Source organism: Grampus griseus (assembly GCF_964374135.1).
Source record: "Grampus griseus genome assembly, chromosome: 4".
NCBI lineage: Eukaryota > Metazoa > Chordata > Mammalia > Artiodactyla > Delphinidae > Grampus > Grampus griseus.
In genome coordinates this window covers 46,469,240-46,491,039 of record NC_138997.1, presented here as the reverse complement: position 1 = coordinate 46,491,039, position 21,800 = coordinate 46,469,240, and the positions used below count along the sequence as shown (strand labels likewise).

The 21,800-nt window shown below is 41.5% G+C and overlaps 1 protein-coding gene across 3 annotated transcripts in view; it reads right to left on the bottom strand.

The window, feature by feature from the left end:
• G3BP2 (G3BP stress granule assembly factor 2) overlaps positions 1–21,800 on the bottom strand; it is a 76,742-nt gene that overhangs the window by 26,890 nt on the left and 28,052 nt on the right. The window contains exon 1 of one of the 3 annotated variants that reach the window (XM_082653419.1): positions 3,900–4,095. The exons of the other annotated variants lie outside the window; for them this stretch is intronic. The gene's annotated coding sequence lies outside the window, so the exon portion shown is untranslated. Of the gene's footprint in view, positions 1–3,899; positions 4,096–21,800 lie in introns of those variants that run through there. 3 annotated transcript variants of the gene reach the window in all.

Below are 21,800 nucleotides of genomic sequence, written 5' to 3'. Positions count from 1 at the left end.
CTTTGTCTCAAGCACCTGGGGGGGAGGTGAGTAGGATTTCACTTATTGCAAATTACTTACATGAAATTTCATGTCACAATTTGGTGGCTATTTTAATAACTGGAAAAAAAAACGTGCAAAATGAAAACTGCTGAGAAGTTGAGACACCATGTTGTCTTAAAAAAAAAAAGTCAAGAAACCAAAAGAAAATGACAGTTTGAAAAACAGAAAAAAGTCTACAAAAAATTTTTTCAGTACTGTACAGTTAGATGTAGTACTTTATCTTGCTTTCTATAAAAAGAGTAAGATCCTAGTAACAGGATGCAGTTATCTTACCAGAAACTATGTTACCAAAGGCTATGTCTATGCTAGGACACAACTTGTCTCTACTATTGGATACTTACCCACCCCTTTCTCTCTAGAGCCCCTCACTCATGGCTGGTCTCACACTAGTCAGGCCCAGGCCCATTCTCACTGAACCATGGACTGTAAGATCCATTTCTGACAGCTAACCTCATATTAAAATTGAAACCTTTGGAAATTCCAGATGGTCTTTGTTTAGAATGACTTTACCAATTGAAAGAGCAATGCAGGGCTTCCCTGGTGGCACAGTGGTTAAGAATCTGCCTATTGGGACTTCCCCGGAGGTCCAGTGGTTAAGACTCTGCCTTCCAATGCAGGAGGCCTGGGTTAGATCCCTGGTCGGGGAACTAAGATCCCACATGCCATGGGGTGCAGCCAAAAACTAAAAAAAAAAAAAAAAAAAAGAATCCACCTGCCAATGCAGAGGACACGGGTTCGAGCCCTGGTCCGGGAAGATCCCACATGCCGCAGAGCAACTAAGCCCGTGCACCTAGAGCCCGTGCTCTGCAGCAAGAGAAGCCACCGCAAGGAGAAGCCCGCGCACCGCAACGAAGAGTAAGCCCCACTCACCACAACTAGAGAAAGGCCGCGCACAGCAACAAAGACCCAATGCAGCCAAAAATAAATTTTTTTAAAAAGAGCAATGTGTATTTATTTAGAAGAGCAACCTTCAATTTGTTGTGGCACACCGCAGAATGAAAGCATCACAAACAAGATCTAAGCACCAGTCACAGAAATAAAAGGTAGCTGTGGATTTTTTCTCTCCTCAGGCCCCAAAGGTAAGGAGGCAAGTTTTGAAGTTCAGAAGCTATTAAAAGTGACCAAGCATTAAAGAAATGGAAATGCAGCCCCACAAAAATTAAAGCGTGTATTTATATTATGCTTTAAGGTTTAACAAGTAACTACACATTCCTTTACCTCCGTGAAATAGATACGATATTAGCTTCATTTACAGAAAAGGAAACCGTGATGTTTTCAGAGCCTAAGGAAAGGAGTTCAAGGTCCCTCAGTTATAGTTATGAGAGAGAGGATTTGAAATCATGTCTCCTCCCTTTAGTGATGTTTTCATTACACCTGCTTAACAACCACCGCTTATGAAGAACCATCAGGGATGCAAGAATATAAAAAAAATTTAAAGTCTAACTTAGCTTATTTGATACTGTAGGGAGGAGCCAAAAGGCAGAAAACAGTAACATAACAGGAAATCCAAAACAGTCATCCTAGCATACTACAATAGTGTATCAACATAGGGTAAAATATCTGGAAATTAAGTTAAAAGTACGCTGAGAAACAGCAGTCAAGAAACTGATTCTATTGTTTCTGAAGCCAGTCCAGAGTTCTGGGAGATAGAACTTGTTTGTTCTGTCAGCCCTTAAATGTTTCCCAGTGGAGAGTTAAGTCAAGTTTGTCAATTAAATTCTACTGAATTTAAGTTCAGAAACAACCTAATTCGTAACTATCAAAACCAGCCTTGAAAAGGGGTCATTCCTCATCTCCATACGCACTCGTATAAAATATGTGGGAAAGTCTTATTTAAAGCAACCTAGAAAATCCTGATAACAGGCAAACAGCAATAATTCTTCAGGACAAGGAAACTGTTAACCTAAAGACACTATGGGTATTTATAGATTTTCAGTAACTGATACGGAGATTTCCATTTTTGATCTCTCATAAATGGAATATGAATAATAAATATATCCTACTACCAAGAGTGCCAATCCTATTCAAACTCAAGAGCTGTCTGCTAACAACTCAACTGCTCACCTGCTAACTAAACACTCACTCAATACGAGTATCAAATTATTAAAGACTTATTTTCTTCTCCTTCCATTTTTGATCCCCATCCACCCCACAAGCATTCTGGTTCTTTCCTCTTGCTGCTTGTTCACCACTGACAAACATTTCCACCCCTGAATATTCGGCAACCTGAACCATAACAGTTCTTAAATAGTAAACAATCCACTTGAGGTCCTTATCCTCCCTATAATTCGTGGACAACCTTTCAGAATTAAACAGCCTCTAGTGATTAAATCATAACACAAGGATACACATGAATAATCCTAAATATTTAAGAAAATAGGAAGATTAAGAAACAACACATAATTCAGTACTAAGAATTTGAAACTAATCATACCGTCTATTTTTTGAGATCAGGATTTTGGACATCAAAAGGACCACTGGATACTAATAGGGTCAACTGTTTAGAAACTGTCCACATGCCTAAGGCTATATATTAACTGCCAAATATGGAGCCGGACAAGGAATTCCCATCTTCTTCCCCTGTAGCATACGGGGTCGCCTAACTGCAGTTAATGATTCACAGATCCAGGTACATGCAATGCTAACATTTGGAAGACTAGCACCAGGTGTTAAAACCAGTATTTCAACACAAGTTATTATCACAACAATCATGGGGGGGGGGGGAAGGGCACAACTTTGCTATTATTCCAGCTTCGGTGCACGTGGGTTCTGTGGGTTTTTGCTGGTGCTTGATTTTTAAGAGAGCAAAGGTACTGCCCCTCCAAAAAAAAAAAAAACTGTTAAGAAAGTAGGCATACATTGGAGGGAAAAAATTGATCTATGCGGAAAATTGTAGATGCATATCTATACTCGCCCCAAAGCGGCACAGGGCCATCTTAAGAAATCTGCCTTTGGAGAGGCAGGTAAAATTCGATCAGATTCAACTAACAATATTAACACAACATACGGATGCTATGTTCCTCTCCTTGACTATCCTTCCCACCCTCCCCAAGAAGACACGGGGGAAGAGGAAGAAACCCATTCCTCAAAGCACTCAAACATCTCTTCTATTCCTGGGTCAGCAAGAGATCGCCTACATAAAAAGGGCACGGAGAAGGCGTACGTTATATACAGCCCGGGTTTCCCAGCTCCTTCGGGATAAACCCGCGGGGGGAGGGTCAAGGACCGCTGAACACCAGGTACTGGGTAAGCAAAGCGAAGGCTGCCTTCAGAGCCGGATTCTGTTTCCGTGCACCGAAATGGTGCCCGGAGGCCGCTACTTTCGCATCTGCGTCGCTTCTGCCTCCGCCGATACAGCCTCTTTTCCCCTCCCCCACGGGCGGGGCGGCGGCGGCCTCCCCACTGCCAAGGAACCGGGAATAAGAGCCGCAAGAGTCTGGGACCGAGGCTGGTGGGCTCCGCACCCGAAACATCCTATCGGGCAAGCCCACTCCCCCACGTCCCGTCCGAAGCCTCCATCAGCGCGCCTTTGGGAGCAACTGCGTCCCCTTTCCTAGCTCGCCACCTCATCTCCAACAAACACCGGCCCCACCTGTGCCCTCGGAGCCCTCCGTCCGCACGACGCGCGCCGGTCACCTCCCCCCCACGGCCTCCCATCCCTCACCTGAGGAAAAAGCTCGGCTTCTCTCTCGCACACACAGCAGCGTAGGCAGCCGGCAAGAACAATGTCTCTCTCTGCAGCTACACCTCCGACACCGGAGCTCATTCACTGGACGGTTGCCTCGAGCCACGGCGCGCGACTGGAATGTCCCCTTCCGACCACCAGACCGACCGCCCTTCCCGGCCCCCATACACACCTCCAACCAACAGCGGCGGCGGGTACGTCGCGCGGAGGTCAGCGGGAAAGTCGCCGAGGACCGGCTGCAGCAGATTCTTGTCGCTCGCCGCCCTCTCCCTCCTCCGACAAACCTCAGACCTCGGAACCGGAGAGGCACGAGCTGGTTCCCCTTACCACCACCTCTTCCCGGGCGCCAGGCACTGCGGCGAACGACAAGGAACACGGACGTCCCGCCCCCTTTGCCACCGCCCCCTCTTATTGTTTTACCCCTGCCGAAAGGGCTGGGGGACCCCCCAGCACGGCTTCAGCCAATCACGCATCTCCTCCAAGAGCTGGACCCAATCTTCTCGCGTCTCTCTGCGGAGCACGCGCAGAACGCCGCAGCGCTCACGTACTCTCGCGCCCGGAAAGCCGGGGAACCGGAACCGGCGTGAAGCCGGGGCGAGAGTCCGCTGATTTGACGTCACAAGAAGGCTGCCTTTCTCCTGCCCCAAGGATCCGGCCTCTTCGCCCTTCGAGAGCGCACCCTAACAGGAGCCGGGTCGCTGCAGCGCTGTGCCTTCTGCGTTGTCTTTTGGGGACTGATTTTTCTGGTCCTTTTATGTTATTAAGAGGAAGGGAATTTTAGTGATTTTTTTTCTCTCTGAACTAGGTGTCTGCAGGTTGCTGCTCTAGACGAGAGTAAAAATGCAGCCATTGGTTTCAGCTGCTTGCACCCTAAACTCAGCCTAGGAAATGGAGGTTTTTAAGCTCCACCGATAAGTTCAAAATCGTTCAACGCTATATTATGGGGCCTACTGGGTGCTAAGTACTGGGATGTAGAAAAATAGGACGTGGTCTCCACAGACAGAAAAAACAGTTCTGTTTCTTTGTGTGTTGTTTAGCGTTAGGCGTTGCTAAATACATACTAAGCATTTTATATGCTAAAGCAGCTAAAAGCTGAAATCCCAGGAGATATCAGAATTACAGACCTGTCCTAGATCTAGGCCCAGACTTGGCCGCAGGGGCATAGCTGGGAAAACACTAGACACTGACTCTCATGACCTTGATTCATGGAAAAAGCCACATCTTCTTACAGTCAAGGAAGCCACTTTGCACCTTAGTTCTGGCAGTGTTTCTCAGAGACTATCAAGACAGCTGAGGAATTTTGGAAGGAAGGGCTGAGGAAATGGTGAAAGGAATAAAAGGCAATTAGGAAAGGAAATGCCCACAGAAGAAACAAAACTCAGGCATATATATTTCACCAGTTTTCTTAACAATTCTTTCAGAGTAACTAACTTTAAAGTATTTTTCACGTGTGAAAACTGAGGTTTACGGGGCAGTGCAACATTTGAACCTCCAAAATCTACACTACTATTAACTTATGCTGCTTAATCACGTTGTTATATACAAAATATATGGGCAGACTATCACTCTTATGAAATGAACTTTGACATGTTTTTCTTTAAAGTATCATAATACATTACATGAAAACTGCCCTTCAAATCTAATACTTATGTGCCAGCCACTCATCTGTTTTAATTGTTTAATCCTCACAATAACCCTATAAAGTAGTTACGATTTTTATGCTAATTTTACACAGGAGGAAACTAAGGCTTAGAGAGGTCGAGTTAACTTGCCCAAGGTCACACAGCTACTACTCCGTTGGAGCTGGGATTCAAACACAAGCAGTCTGCCTTTACAATCCATGCTATGGAATACTCTCCTTGTATTAATTGGCACAACTTACTTATCTCTTCTGTTGATTGACATTTCTACTGTTTCCACTGTAAAGCTCTTAGGCACAATGCTGTTATTCCTCACCAAGTACAAAAATTTCTCTGGAGCAGTGATTCTCAGAAATTAACATGCATCAGAATCACCAGGAGAGCTTGTTAAAACACAATGCTGGGCCCCCTCCCAGGGTTTCTGATTCAGCAAGTCTATGTTGAGGCCTGAGAATTCGCATTTCTAACAAGTTCCCAGATGCTGCTGCTACTGCTGCTCTAGGAACGACACTTTAAAAACCACTGATCTACACCATGGTTGGCAAACTTATACTGTTAGGGACAGACAGTAAATATTTTAGGACTTGAGAGCCATAAATGGTCTTTGTAACATATCCAACCCACGCATTCCCGTTTTTAAATCCTTCAAAAATGTATTAATAAAAGAAATATTCTTAGCTCTGGAGCTATATAAAAACAGGCCTCAGACAACCCTTGTCCGAGGGTACATATCAATAGGTGGAGTTATTGGGAAAAACGACTTCATTATCTTCAATTTTATTAAAATACCCAAAACTGTTTTCCTAAGTAGTTATTTTTACTTCCTAAATGTCTCTTAAGTCCGTGCCCTCTGAATACTTCTCCATACGTATAGCTCTGCCCAGGTTCAGGACCGTTTTATCTTTCCAGAATGACTGCAATAACCTAAGGAATCTTCCAGCCATACGAATATAACCTCCATTAAATACGCCCTCCCGGGACAGACAATAAGGCAGGGAGAGAAGTAGGAATGTATTCATTCAGTGGCTCAAGCCAAACACTGTTAAGTCACCCTTGACTCTGTCTCACACCACACAGCAAGTCACCAGTAAATTTCTGTTCCCTCTACCTTCAACATTTATTCTAGATTAAACACTTAGCACTATTACTGTTATTATTATTATTATTATTCTCACAGCAACCAGATCCTTTATAGCTATAAATCAGATGACATTCTCAATACCCTCCAAAGGCAACACAATAAAATCCCAAGTCCTTACCACGCAAGGCATCTCATCCCTAATTTAGTTCTTACCATTACTTCTTTTCTTACTACTTTTTCTCTTATACACCTCAGCCCTTCCTTTGACATTTCACATCCCCACCCCAATGTGTGTCTTAGATGTGAATCTTTATCAAAAGTTTGTGAAAAATCAAAATAAACTTCATCTACTGATTTCCCCAAGTACTCATACTGAAATATCTCACTCAGGCATTCTAAAGGTGAGTTAGGCATGATTTTACCTTACACAAACTACCCTTCAAAGAACTTCAGTTAACCTTATCTGCTTAAATAGTCTACTAGCTTGTCTAAGCTGTATTCTGTGGTTATTTTGTAATCTCCCTATATTTCCTAGGTTCTCTTCTAGGTTGTTTTTTATAAATAGTGTAACTCAAATGGTAACCTACAGGTTGTCTGGCAGAGTGTCTACTCAATAATAGCTTCCAGGGCTTCCCTGGTGGCGCAGTGGTTGAGAATCTGCCTGCCAATGCAGGGGACACGGGTTCGAGCCCTGGTCTGGGAAGATCCCACATGCCGCGGAGCAACTAGGCCCATGAGCCACAACTACTGAGCCTGCGCGTCTGGAGCCTGTGCTCCGCAACACGAGAGGCCGCGACAGTGAGAGGCCCATGCACCGCGATGAAGAGTGGCCCCCGCTCGCTGCAACTAGAGAAAGCCCACGCACAGAAACGAAGACCCAACACAGCCAAAAATATAAATAAATAAATAAATAAAATAAAATAAAATAAAAAAACTGCATCTTTAAAAAAATAAATAGGGCTTCCCTGGTGGCACAGTTGTTGAGAGTCCGCCTGCCGATGCAGGGGACACGGGTTCGTGGTTATTATGGATACTCTGTCAGACAACTGGTAGATTGTCATGTGACCTCTATCCATAAAAAAGCATCTAGAAGAGGCTCTAGTTGCAATTTTCTTTGGACATGATATCCCTTTACCCCTAAACACTTCAGTGTGTATTTCTTAAAAGACAAGGACATTTACTTCTATATCCACAATACAATTATCAAAATCAGGAATTAACATTTTTATAGTACTATAATCTACAGACACTCAAATTTCATCAACTGTCCAACTAATATCAAAAGGAAAAAATTGTTTTCTGGTCCAGGATACAATTCAGGATTACAAATGAATCTGGTTATCATGTCACCTTAGTCTTCTGTAGTCCAAAGTTTTTTCTCAGTCTTTCTTCTTTCATGACCTTGATATTTTTAAAGAGTACAGGACAATTATTTTAAAGAATGCCCCTGAATTTGGTAACTCTGTTGTTTCCTGATATTTAGATCTAGATTATGCATTTTGGGGAAAAATACCAGAGAAGTACTGTTCTGTCCTCAGTGCATCCTATGGAGGCACATGATGTCCATGTGTCCTATTACTGGTGATGTTCCCTTCACGGTTAATGCAGTGTCTGACGGGCTTCTCCACTATACAGTTCTGTTTTTCCCTTTGTAATTAAGAAGTAATTACAGTTGTGTAGTCTGGTACTTTGAAACTGTGTACATAACCCATTTATCATGATCGTTTCACCCAGTTTTAGCAGCCATGGACGATTCTTTGGCTGAATCAGTTTTTGTTATAGTGGCTACCTAACTGTGATTTTTCTAATTCCATCATTCTTTCCACAGTTATCAGCTGCAATTCTACTATAAGGAAGACGTTTTCTCCTTTCTCGTTTTTAAAAAATCTTTTATTTATATCAGTGTGAACTCATGGATTTCTACCTGATCATCCATTAATATCAACATGTATTTTCATGCTCACATTGTCCCCATTTGGCCCGTGGAAGCCCCACCAAGTTAGCTCTCATGCATTATATAATTTAATTGTGCATTATTTATTACAAATAATTGAACTAAGATATCTTTTCAAACAGTGAAAAAGAACAAAAAGTGACAAGGGCCTAAGAGAAGACAGTGGCAAGTAGAAAAGAAATTTATAAGTATATAGGTGGCAAAATTGTGATGATTAACTGGGTATGGGGAGTAAGGGAGAATTCTAGGATAGGATGTTTTGCTGGTTTTGTCTGGGTGACAAGAGAGCCGCTGGTAATATTCACTAAGAAGGGGACTACAGAACTTTGGTATTTTTCTATCCATATGCTTGTATAAAATATCATACTAGTTACTTCATCCAATACTTTCTGATCTAATGCCACTTCAGAAAGATCTCTGACCAATGAATCTAAAGGAGCCCCAGTCACTCTCCATCTCTTACTCTGCTCTACGTCTGTTAATAGCACTTAGCACTACCTGACATTATATTTATCCTTTGATGGGTTTGTTTGTTTATTTATTTATTTATTGTTGCGGCATGTGGACTTCTTAGTTGCGGCCTGCAGACTCTGAGTTGTGGCATGCATGTAGGATCTAGTTCCCCGACCAGGGATTGAATCTGGGCCCCCTGCATTGGGAGCTTGGAGTCTTACCCACTGGACCACCAGGGAAATCCCATGATGGGTTTTTTTAAATTGTCGGCCTCTCCAGTAAACCAAGTTCCATAAGAGCTCAGATTTTGTCTGTTTTGTTCAATGCTGTATCTCTGCCATAAAGAAGACAATCAAAATCAATTAGTGAATAAATAAATGTGTGTGTGTGTGTGTGTGTTTAGGGGGGCAGAGAGAGAGAGATATGATCATAATTAAACATTGCTTTGCAGGATACGACTTTTTTTTCTCTTAAAAAACAGACATCATTTTATGTTAGTACATAGTAGGTCTACTTAATGTTTTTTCCAATGGTTACGCAGGTGGGGAATGACATCCTAAGCTTAGAGGCAATATACTAAATTATAAAGAAAGTTATGAGAATGTAATCAAAATAAATACAAGCTATGTAATTGCATATTTCTGCCACAAATTTGAATCAAAGGACTAGCAAACCTTGATAAGAAATCAGTATGAGGGCTTCCCTGGTGGCGCAGTGGTTGAGAGTCTGCCTGCCGATGCAGGGGACACGGGTTCGTGCCCCGGTCCGGGAAGATCCCACATGCTGCGGAGCGGCTGGGCTCGTGAGCCATGGCCGCTGGGCCTGCGCGTCCGGAGCCTGTGCTCCGCAACGGGAGAGGCCGCAACAGTGAGAGGCCCGCATACCGCAAAAAAAAAAAGAAATCAGTATGAAAACGTAATCAATAAACATGCAAAGTATGTCCCATTTATAGAAAAAAGGACATAGCATTAAACATATCGAAGAGCTGTTAAACGGAAACAATGGCAAACCATATACAAACTGGCAAATATTTTAAAATGAAAACATCCAATATGCAAAAAAAAAAAAAAAGCTCCTTTGTAGACTTCTGTTGCAAGTAAACATTAATTCATCCTTTTAAAAAAGCAATTTGGCAAGATATATCAAAAGCTTTAAAATGCTTGTGCTTTTTGAGTCAATAATTCTACTTCTGGGCATTTATCCCTCTTAAGATATGCCCAAGAAATTCACTGTGATGTTATTTATTTATTATCATTTAAAAACTGGAGGCATCTTAAATATCTAATAATAGTGAATGGTTAAATAAACTATGACACATATACATCAAAAGTTATAGATTTAAATATTTAAGAATATATTTTTACGTTACATATTTATACTTCAATCTTAAATATGTTTATGAATCAATCTTAAGTTAAAAATAGGGTTGATAGTTTTTTTTACAAAAAAGAAAAGGAAAAGAATCAGATCCAATCACCATTAGCAGATGAATTTTTAAAAAGAAAATCATTAGAAATATGTTAACTGATTCCTGATTATTATTATAGATTTCAGCATAAAATACTTCTCTGACATTCTACTTTAAAAGGCGTTTCCTCTAGACCGTCTCATTTGACCATTTTTAATCTTACTGGATCTTAAAGGATCAACCAATACCATTACCACCATTTTGCTGATGATGTAGGTGTTTAAGGGGTGACTTTACATGCATGTTTAAGGGCTATGCGTTCTATATAAGTAAGGTAGGACTCAAAACTATGAAGACTGGCATTGGAAGGGAGTCAAATCCAAATCCTTCAAGGATACTCATTTTTCTTAGTGTCTTTACTCATCACAATTTTAACCTTTCAAGACTTACATAACATTTAACCTTTTGAGACATGCATTACAAATGTCTTGTACCTGCTACCAATTGAGTTAGTAAGGATTATGCTGGCAGCAGTGTAGTCTGGGCTCTGCAGCCAGGCTGCCTGGATTTGCATTCCGGCTTCATCTCATCACTTATTAAATGTATTCCCTGGGTATATTTCCTAGGTATATTACTTTGGGCAGGATGCTTAACTTTTCTGTGCTTCAGTGTTTCTCATCTGTAAAATGGGGACAATAATATCTACCTTATTAGGGTACTGTAAAGATTCGATTAGTTAATAGAAGTAAAACATTTATACCATGCCTGGCACATGGTAAATGCTCAATAAACAACAGCACTTCATGTTTGGTGCTTGAAAAGGTACATGCACCAGTTGCTTTCAGCTGATTCCTTTTTCACTAACTGCTTGCTGCTTTGCTTGGAAGTGACAACTTACAGTTGTAAATAGCATTTTTTAGTTTTCAGAACACTTTCAAACACATTATCTCATTTCACTTTCACAAGCAATTCACAAAGTAGGTAAGCTGCACAAGGCTAAAAGTGGCCAATTTAGAAAGAGACCCCAGAGTCCCCCGTGGCTCGTGCCGCTATACCATATCCCACCACTAAATGATGAACCTCCTTAGCCTTAGAGCAAATATTCCTAATTGAAAACCTGTTACTCAAGAATTTCAGGGCTGTCTTGGTACAGCTGGATCTTTACAAAGCTTTTTTTTTTTTTTTTTTGGTACGCGGACCGCTCACTGTTGTGACCTCTCCCGTTGCGGAGCACAGGCTCCAGACGCGCAGGCTCAGCGGCCATGGCTCACGGGCCCAGCCGCTCCGCGGCATGTGGGATCTTCCCGGACCGGGGCACGAACCCGTGTCCCCTGCATCGGCGGGCGGACTCTCAACCACTGCGCCACCAGGGAAGCCCTACAAAGCTTTTTGATGCAAAGAGAAATCTACTCCCAGGAGTAGGATGAACCCATTCCTTTTAGAGCAGGCGGGGAGAAAGACTATAATGGCCTGAAGAAAGAATCGAATGTTCATTTCTCCTGAAATCTTTCCATCCATTATCTTTGTGAGACTGGGACAGGTAGGGTCTAAAGAGATATTCTTCCTCTTCATTTGGGCGTTTTATGTGAAAATGTCACACATCCAGAAAGGTACATAAAACACTTGCACAGCCTGCCTATTTGTTGTTAAGTATAAAATGTAAATAAATGAATGACTGCTATGGGTGGTGGATTTTAGCAATGTAGCTGGTTTTGATCTTATCTATTAAAGTCTTCAAGTACGGGAGATTCTAAAAGCTCCCAAGCTTGAGAGAATAAAGATTGCAAACTCTGAGATGACTTATTCAGAATTTAGAGACAAAAATCTCATCATAAATCAACACCCAAAGAATTAGGTTTGGGATTATAAGAATAGCCCACCCTGAATAATGGTTTGTAAATTCTAATGGATTCCATCTGCTGCTCAGAAAGTTATAGACAGCTAAAATCACCTCAGGCTAAGTGATCTAAGAGATAACAGTAATTCTGGCAAGTGTAACAACTAAAGATAATACAAATAAAAGAGAAGTCATCTGCCCTGAACTGCCAGGAGTCCAGAAAATGATGGCTTTGGAAAGAAGCTTCATCAACGTTTATCTTGCACTTTTCAGGGTAGACTATATTTGGCAGACATGTAGCCATCCCAGGGCTACAGCTTGTGTTTAATCCTTCAGGCCTTACAGTCTGGATATGAGATGCCTTGAGGTTATCCAATTCTCACTAAGCACTCTGACCCAGAGGAGGGGCCCTGGTCAGCTGATATTCTATTTATTGGCAAGGTACATCTCCCTCTGTGAAATGGCATTCTGGGGTCATTAATCAGTCTCCAACGGATTAAGTTAGTGTCAACTCCTATCCCTGAACCAGATTTCCTCATGGAGGGGAGAGGACATGAGAGAGGTTGTACCATGAGAAAGCACAGCTGAGGACCAAATTCTCTGCTTAAATATAGGATGAAACACATGGGATCAAATTCCATTTTCTTCACTGACTAGTGTTGTGACACTGGTAAGGTTAGTTCATTTCTTTGACCTTTAGTTTCCTCATGGATAAACAGCCAACTTTAGGGGACTTCCTTGGTGGTCCAGTGGTTAAGACCCCATGCTTCCACTGCAGCGGGCACAGGTGCAATCCCTCCTGTATGCCGTGTGGCACAGCCAAAAACAAACAAACAAACAAACAAAAAACCTAGCCAACTTTAGAGTTGTTGGGAGGATTATTTACACTGTTTAGCACAGTGCCTGGCATGGTCTGATTCCTGTTGTAGAACTGAGGCAGACGTTCAACAACAGGGGACCCCAACACAGCACTTCATAAAGTCATAAACAGACACTAGCCCAAGACCACCCTCCATCCTTCCACTCTCCATTTCTCCTCCTGGGTCAAATACTTGGTTTGACAGTGCAAAGAAACGAGGGCAAAAGACTTTGTCTTAAGTAGACAAATTCAGGAGGAGGAAATGGATACCATACCTTGGAAAGCAATTTGTTCCACTAGTCTCTTTTAGCAACCAGGCTATGGAACTACTCACAGCAGTAAAAAACCAACTGTATGCAAAATGGAATACATTCATCAGCAGACAAAAAACTTAAAAGTGGTAGAGCAGTTGTGAAACTTCTTCTGATTGGAAAAAGGTGATCATAAAAAAATTAGGTAGCTGATACACAGTGAAGGCATTCTGGCTTTCTTCTATCTTAAACAATTGAGAGCAAAACACAGCCAATTCCTCGTGCAAAGTGTCTGCATCAGCCCTTGATTCCACCCACACATTTCTAGGTGTGACCACTTCCTTGTAGGTTCTTGACTAGCTAAACCCAGGCTTCTGGGTCCATGGCAGCAGAACATTTCTCCAAGCTTTACCTCCTTGGTAAAGCACAAAATAGGTTTATTACTAAGGCAAGAATCTTCCTCAGAATTAAGATTTGCCCTACCGTTCTGGTCAGACCATCAGCCTGGCTTTTTTTTTTTTTTAATATATCTCTACCCTCCTCCTTCCGGATTGTGGCTCTGACCTATGCCTTGTTGACTCACTCTCTGGGTGAGCCCTGGCTGTGGAAATATTATACATTTCCTGGCTCGTGGCAGCTAGCTCAAAACTGACAGGAGCTCCCAGTGACATTCTCATATTTAGCTGAGCTTCAGAGATCCAAGGCCTGATCCCTAACTCAAGAGCCATGACCCCAAATTCCCACGTTCTTGGTGGTGACCCGAAAAGGGAAGGACAACTTAAAAGATATTGACCACTATCAAACATTTAGAGAAGAGGTAACACCTATCCTTCTCAAACTCTTCCAGAATATGGCAGAGGGAGGAACACTCCCAAACTCATTCTACAAGGCCACCATCACCCTGATACCAAAACCAGACAAGGATGTCACAAAGAAAGAAAACTACAGGCCAATATCACTGATGAACATAGATGCAAAAATTCTCAACAAAATACTAGCAAATAGAATCCAACAGCACATTAAAAGGATCATATGCCATGATCAAGTGGGGTGTATCCCAGGAATGCAAGAATTCTTCAATATATGCAAATCAATCAATGTGATACACCATATTAACAAATTGAAGGATATAAACCATATGATCATCTCAATAGATGCAGAAAAAGCTTTTGACAAAATTCAACAACCATTTATGATAAAAATCCTCCAGAAAGTAGGCATACAGGGAACTTACCTCAACATAGTAAAGGCCATATATGACAAACCCACAGCCAACATCGGCCTCGATGGTGAAAAACTGAAACCATTTCCACTAAGATCAGGAACAAGACAAGGTTGCCCACTCTCACCACTATTATTCAACATAGTTTTGGAAGTTTTAGCCACAGCAATCAGAGAAGAAAAAGAAATAAAAGGAATACAAATTGGAAAAGAAGAAGTAAAGCTGTCACTGTCTGCAGATGACATGATACTACATATAGAGAATCCTGAAGATGCTACCAGAGAACTACTAGAGATAATCAATGAATTTGGTAAAGTAGTAGGATACAATATTAATGTGCAGATATCTCTTGCATTCCTATACACCAATGATGAAAATTCTGAAAGAGAAATTAAGGAAATACTCCCACTTACCACTGCAACAAAAAGAATAAAATACCTAAGAGTAAACCTACCTAAGGAGACAAAAGACCTGTATGCAGAAACTATAAGACACTGATGAAAGAAATTAAATATGATACAAACAGATGGAGAGATATACCATGTTCTTGGATAGGAAGAATCAACATTGTGAAAATGACTGTACTAACCAAAGCAATCTACAGATTTAGTGCAATCCTTATCAAACTGCCAATGGCATTTTTCACAGAACTAGGACTAAAATTTTCACAATTTGTATGGAAACACAAAAGACCCTGAATAGCCAAAGCAATCTTGAGAAAGAAAAACAGAGCTGGAGGAATCAGGCTCCCTGACTTCAGACTATGCTACAAAGCTACAGTCATCAATACAGTATGGTACTGGCACAAAAGCAGAAATATAGATCAATGGAACAGGCTAGAAAGCCCAGAGATAAACCCACGCACATACGGTCACCTTATTTTTGATAAACCCATGCACATATGGTCACCTTATTTTTGATAAAGGCAAGAATATACAGTGGAGAAAAGACAGCCTCTTCAATAAGTGGAGCTGGGAAAACTGGACAGCTACATGTAAAAGAGTGAAATTAGAACCCTCCCTAACACCATACACAAAAATAAACTCAAAATGGATTAAAGACCTAAATGTAAGGCCAGACACTATAAAACTCTTAGAGGAAAACATAGGAAGAACACTCTATGACATAAATCACAGCAATATCCTTTGTGACCCACCTCCTAGAGAAATGGAAATAAAAACAAAAATAAACAAATGGGGGCTTCCCTGGTGGCGCAGTGGTTGAGAGTCTGCCTGCCGATGCAGGGGACATGGGTTCGTGCCCCGGTCCAGGAAGATCCCACATGCCGCAGAGCAGCTAGGTCCGTGAGCCATGGCTGCTGAGCCTGCACGTCCGGAGCCTGTGCTCCGCAACGGGAGAGGCCACAACAGTGAGAGGCCTGCGTACCGCAAAAAAACAAAAACAAAAACAAAAACAAAAACCAAATGGGACCTAGTGAAACTTAAAAGCTTTTGCACAGCAAAGGAAACCATAAACAAGATGAACTGACAACCCTCAGAATGGGAGAAAATATTTGCAAATGAAGCAACCAACAAAGGACTAATCTCCAAAATTTACAAGCAGCTCATGCAGCTTAATATCAAAAAAACAAACAAGCCAATCCAAAAATGGGCGGAAGACCTAAATAGACATTTCTCCAAAAAAGATATACAGATAGCCAACAAACACATGAAAGAATGCTCAACATCACTAATCATTAGAGAAATGCAAATCAAAACTACAAAGAGGTATCACCTCACACCAATCAGAATGGCCATCATCAAAAAATCCACAAACAATAAATGCTGGAGAGGGGCTGGAGAAAAGGGAACCCTCTTGCACTGCTGGTGGGAATGTAAACAGATACACCACTATGGAGAACAGTATGGAGGTTCCTTAAAAAACTAAAAATAGAACTACCATACGACCCAGCATCCCACTACTGGGCATATACCCTGAGAAAACCATAATTCAAAAAGAGTCATGTACCACAATGTTCATTGCAGCTCTATTTACAAACCAGGACATGGAAGCAACCTAAGGGTCCACCGACAGATGAATGGATAAAGAAGATGTGGCACATATATACAATGGAATATTACTCAGCCATAGAAAGAAACTAAATTGAGTTATTTGTAATGAGGTGGATGGACCTAGAGTCTGTCATACAGAGTGAGGTAAGTCAGAAAGAGAAAAACAAATACTGTATGCTAACACATATATATGGAATTAAAAAAAAAAAAAAACAATGGTTATGAAGAACCTAGGGGCGGGACAGGACTAATGACACAGATGTAGAGAATGGACTTGAGGACACGGGGAGGGGGAAGGGTAAGCTGGGACGAAGTGAGAGAGTAGCATGGACTTATATATACTACCAAATGTAAAACAGATAGCTAGTGGGAAGCAGCCGCATAGCACAGGGAGATCAGCTTGGTGCTTTGTGACCACCTAGAGAGGGGGGATAGGGTGGGTGGGAGGGAGATACAAAAGGGAGGAGATATGGGATATATGTATATGTATAGCTGATTCACTTTGTTATAAAGCAGAAACTAAAACACCATTGTAAAGTAATTATACTCCAATAAAGATGTTTAAAAAATAATAATAAAATAAAATAAAAGTTATTGACCAAAGGACTTTTATGCACAAGAAAGCAGATCCAGATAAAGTGTGTTCATAGGAGCAATAATGTTGGAAGCGGAGTTTTTTCCTCAGCAACCAAGAGCTGTAGGAAATCCAAGGAACTTTCAGCCCCTTAAGTAAAAGAGTAATAAGAGGGTTTGGAGGCTTTTCTATAAGCAGAGATGGGAAAAGATTTAAAAAGCACTAAGAAAGACTGTTTCAGATGTAAGTAAATGTAATGGGTTTTTTTGTTTCTTAGGGGTTTTTTTGGCCGCGCAGCACAGCTTATGGGATATTATTTCCCCGACCAGGCCTTGGTGGTGAAAGTGCTGAGTCCTAACCACTGGACCACCAGGGAATTCTCAAATGTAGTTTCCTTAAATGTCGCTCAAAGCCAGAATTGTTTTTTTTTTTTTTTTTTTTTTTTTTTGCGGTATGCAGGCCTCTCACTGTTGTGGCCTCTCCCGCTGCGGAGCACAGGCTCCGGAGGCGCAGGCCCAAAGGCCATGGCTCACGGGCCCAGCCGCTCCGCGGCACGTGGGATCCTCCCAAGACCTGGGCACGAACCCGCGTCCCCTGCATCGGCAGGCGGACTCCCAACCACTGCGCCACCAGGGAAGCCCAAAGCCAGAAGTTTTTAAGCTGAGTCTATGCACACTTTGAGGGATGGAGATAGAGGATGTTTATAAAACCATGAACATTTTGTATGTATGTGTGCATATGTCTTTTTTTGCTGGAAAGGTACATATTTCATTGCCTTCTAAAATACATCTATGTCCTAAAAGGTAAAGAACCAGTGACCTAAACCACATTCTTCAATGTATATCATGGTAATAATGAGTTGTTTATTAAAATGAAGGCTTTACAATATAAAGAATGCTATTTTCATTCAAAAGCCATATTTAACTAAAATTCTATGCTAATCAATGACCTCAGCTTACTATTTCCTGGTTTTGATAGTATACTACAATGATGCAGGATGCCAAATCGGGGGAGATGGGGTGAAGGTTGCACAGGACCTCCCTGTACATTTCTTTGCAACTCCCTATTAATCTATACTTATTTTATTTCAGAATAAAACAGTTACAAAAATTTTAAAGCATAAGTTCTGGAATCTGGTGGAGTTTGGTTCTTAAACCCAGCTCCGCATTTAAAACTTGTAGGATGCTGGGCAAGTTATTAAGTTCTCTGAATCTGTTCGTTGTCTGTAAAAAGGCACAATTGCAGTTCGTATCTCACAGAACTGCTGCATATTCAGTTCTCAGCACAGGTATAAACTATCATGATTTCTGTTAGGCCATATGGTCATAGCCCAGATGTCACCCTTCACTAGGTGACAGGTATGTGGCTTTCAGACATGGTTCTGAAAAGGGAAATAAACTGTGTCATTTGGGGTAGTCTTGGAAACCCAAATCCATAAGGTGAGTAAACAGCATAAACAAGGAACTGCTTTTTGGAAATTAGAAGAGAGAAAATCTACTGTAACAGAGACCATAAGGGGTTAGTAAAGGAAGGGACACACAGAGACACAAAAAACAAAAGCAGGGAATGAGACAATTTTTTAAAATGTGTATTCCAGTCCATATTTGCTCAGCATCAATGGTGTGCTTAAGGACCCTTAGAGTTAGATAGAATCTTCATCTAAATTGTTTCTGAGTAATAGTAGACAAAATAATGATAGTGTGCATTTCACAAAGCCGCATGTTTTCCATTAAGGATTAAACTAAACCTAAGGTTTGGAAATGGGCCAATATTACGATTTTTAAAAGAAAAATAAAAGAACAGTTATATAAGTCATCATTTTAACTGTCATTAATGGTTTGCTTTCAAGGAGTGTATCTGCTAAGGTTTAAGACGGAGATTTGCTCAGGGTGCAGTGAGAACAAACAGAAGGGGCAGTTACATTTGCAGCAACATGGATGCACCTAGACATTGTCATACTGAGTGAAGCAAGTCAGACAGAGAAAGAAATATCGTCTGATATCGTTTATATACGGAATCTAAAAAGAAATGATGCAAATGAACATATTTACAAAACAGAAATGGACTCACAGACCTAGAGAATGAACTTATGGTTACGGGGCGGGGTGAGGCGGGGGCGGGGGGGCGGATAGTTAGGGAGTTTGGGATTGACACGTACACACTGCTATATTTCAAAAGGATAACCTAACCAACAAGGACCTACTATATAGCATGAGCAACTCTGCTCAGTGTTATGCAGCAGCCTGGACGGGAGGGAAGAATGGATACACGTATATGTATGGCTGAGTCGCTTTGCTGTGCACCTGAAACTATCACAACGCTGTTAACTGACTATAGTCCAATATAAAATAAAAAGCTTAAAAAAAAATACAGTGTCGCTCACAACTTTCAGGGCATTACCTGGGCCCTGGAGAGTTGCTGGGTGGGAAGTACTGTGGAAGAAAAAAAAAACAAAACAGAAGGGGCAATTATGTCAAACTGGAGGTTCAGAATTCCTGAAGGAGGTGACACCTGAGCTGAATCTTGAAGATGAAGTAAGAATGAGTCAGCGAAGAAAGTGCAGTGGTTGACAACAGCTGGCCCAGGCAGAGGGAAGAGCAAGCACAGAGGTGCAGCAGCGGTGACAGGGCTGGCAAGATTAGGCCGTTTGGTGTTACCATAATAATGATATCAAGGCCGGGCATGATAGAAAGGATGGGCATAGGGTAAATAGAATTTAAAGAAACATTTTCTTTAAGCTTTCCCACTGTATATAAATCCTAGATGGGCTTCCCTGGTGGCGCAGTGGTTGAGAGTCCGCCTGCCAATGCAGGGGACATGGGTTCGTGCCCCGGTCCGGGAAGATCCCACATGCCGCGGAGCGGCTGGGCCCATGAGCCATGGCCGCTGAGCCTGTGCGTCCGGAGCCTGTGCTCCGCAACGGGAGAGGCCACAACAGTGAGAGTACCGCGTACAGCAAAAAAAAAAAAAAAAAAAAATTCCTAGAAAAAATATTTGCACAAGCACTTTCACCCCAGAACCTATTTCTGTGATGGGCAAAGATGACACGACAGACGTCTCAGAAAAGCTGGGCTTAGTTTCCATGAACTCTGCGTTTCCTCCCTATTTCACTACAAACTGAGAAACTATAGAGTTTTTAAGCATTTAAGAGCAGTCCTTTTTCTTTTCCTTGGAACAGGCAGGGGTGTGATGACCTTTCCTATAAAATGTGGGGTCTTAAGGGAATCACAGAGTAAGCTGGAGCAACACTTAGTCATAGAAATCTGTAAAAGTGATTGGTTTCTGCCAGTTGGCTTAGGGATACATATTTCAAATCATTTTTGGAAATTTCTGGTCTGAGGACTAAACATCATTGTTAATTTTATGGACACAGGGAAGTAGTATCTAGTGAAGGAAGCACATTTATGGGTTACTATGTTTGTTGTGTGTATTTTAAACGTCACAGAGTCTTCATTTTCAATGCTTCTGATCTGGTTGGTCTCAAATCAAGACACTGACCTCATACCCCAGTTGCTCTGTGATATTCTAGATAAGAAAGCACAGCCCAAGACCCACATCCCTCCCCCACTTTCAGAGCCTCCCTAAGGCACCTGAAAATTCAAATACATTAGGAAAGACCAGATTCACAAAGACCTGCTTGTGCTTTATACTGAAGGGCAAACCTTGTTGGTACATAAAATGAAATTCCACAGAGAACAAATTTCTGTGCAAAGTCCTTCACCATGTTTAGCATGCATTCTACTAGCTTGTTTGAGTGTGCAAGGAGAAGAAATTGCTAAGGAAACTAGGAGTAAATCATATGGTACTTCCTAACACTTGCAGGTATAAAAACGCTACTTCATCCCTAGCCTTATGTTTGGTCTTAAACATTCTTAAGTGAAGAAAGGGGTTGGTTTACAGGATTGGATATTAGATGTGAAAGAAAAAAAAAATTATATAGGAGGAAAAATCATAAGCAGTTCCCAAAGACGTGCCAAAATAAAGGATCCCAGGAAGAAAGACCTAGATAAGGAATTCAATTTCTTATGTTTGTTAAATGTTTATAAACATTAAAGTTTATTCAGTTCAAGTTTACTGACTCGTCCAACTAACTCCCCAAGCCGGAGATGCTTTCACTTGCCCTCAACAATTCCAGTCTTCTGAATTTAAATTTCAAAAAAAATCCTCCAGGACTAGATTATTTTCATACTGACCAAAGGAGGCGGCTTATCCAATAAATCATCTGAAGAATATTTTAGAGTCTCAATGAACCTTTCCAAATCATTTGTTCTGCAGGAAACTAGGTGAATTTAACATCAAAAGATCACCATGGCTACTGGCAAGTATGGATCTCACAAACATAATGTTGAGTAAAAGAAGCCAGACACAAAAAAGGACATATTCTGTAAGTCCATTGGTACAAAGTTCAAAAGCAGGCAAAACTAACCTATGCTTGTGTAAGTCAGGAGAACGGTTACCCTTGAAGGAGGGGGGCACAAGGGAAGCTTCTGAGATGCTGATAAGGTTTGTTCTTGACCTGGTACTGGTTACATGGTGAGCTCAGTTTGCAAAACTGTACTGAGCTGTAGACTTATGGTTTATGCTTTCTTTCTGTACATATGTTATGGTGTCATAAAAAGTAAAAAATAGATAAAAATAACAAGGATCAGCATGGGTCCTGCATCAATGAAGCACCTGGGTTAAAAACCAACATTTGGGTCCAGAAAAGGAAAATCTATAGAGAAGAAAGTAGATAAGTGATCGCTTAACGCTGGTGGTTGACAGCTAAAGGGTATGGAGTTT